Genomic DNA, 1409 nt, shown 5'->3' on the forward strand with positions numbered 1-1409 from the left:
TTTAGAGGCGAGTACGGAAGAGTGTAGGACGTCATGTCAGTATTTGGAATTTGTCGGTGACTGATTTCAACTTTTCGATCAACCTTCTCTGAACGTTCGATAACCCAGTTGCTGAAAGATACAACACAGAGGTTGTTGTCAGGATAGAGCAAGGGTTAATCAATATGGGCAAACACTGAAACAATGGCACAATAGACTTTATGAGCGTGGGTAGCTGGGACAGTTTTCATGGCTCTCTATCGAATAAGACAAATTGTGTCGGAGATGGATGTTAGATATTTGTTTATACACGTAACAGGCAGTGCATGCACACTGCCAATAGGATTCATTTTAAAGCGCCTAGAGCTGTGTTACATGGGAGTGGGCGCTATAGAAATGATCTTCATTATTATTATTATCATTATTATTATTGGGTAGATTAGAGTCCAGCCAGATTTGAAGCTTTGTATTCCAAAACTCAGTAAGTCAATTTTGACAAGCGTCTGATTTCACCACGATGCCTCACACGTTTTTAATATAAACATGACCAATTTATGTATCATTATGTGCATATGAGTATATCATGATTTTATGTAAGTATTTGGCATCGTGGTGAAACCAGGTGCTTGTCAAAATTGATTTACCAAGTTTTGGAAAACCACTCTTCATTTTCATTTATGTATGCTAAAAAAAAAAAAATTAAATCTCCCCAAAGAAAGACCGATTCCGATTCGGCTTGCGAGCTTGACATACGAAATAGTCGAATTCTTTCATTTTCATATTGTGCCGAAATGGTAGCATTTGTTCATCAATAAAGGAAAGTCTGATTGGACCAATTTGATCTGATTGGCAGTGGACACAGGTCCGACGTCTTAACCCACCCAGCACCCAGAGCATATAACCTTTGTCCCCACGTACCAGGATACAGATGGGGAACATCAGAACTACTCCTGTATCTGGGCAAAAATACCACAGTCAGTTTGAAATTGGTCGCTTTTAAGTACAAAGTGGTTGTCCCAAAAATGATTTTTTGAGAAAATCAATGGTAAAGTTTTTGAACCCTTATTTATAGTTTCTTTAAAAGATAAGGAGAGTTTTCTCTATAACCAAACAAATATACACACCAATGAAACAAAACTGTTCCAATAGGTAGGGAAATGCTCACTTTTGGTGTAGGTCAAATTTCTGGAAGCCAAAGGAATATCTGGGTTAGCCCGCTTGTCCTTAAAAGCGACCAAATGTTCATCACATATGTTCACCAAAAATAAAACGGAATTAGAATAATAACCAATAGATCAAGCACATTCGTCACCCAAATCCTCGTCATGGCGTGGTATAGAGTAACAATATTGCTTGGACTCAACATTTTTAACTTCAAAACTTCACTCCAGTTGCTGTACACACACTGGTTTTTGCGCTCAAAGGCCACC

This window comes from Aplysia californica, unplaced genomic scaffold (assembly GCF_000002075.1).
Source record: "Aplysia californica isolate F4 #8 unplaced genomic scaffold, AplCal3.0 scaffold00578, whole genome shotgun sequence".
Lineage (NCBI taxonomy): Eukaryota > Metazoa > Mollusca > Gastropoda > Aplysiida > Aplysiidae > Aplysia > Aplysia californica.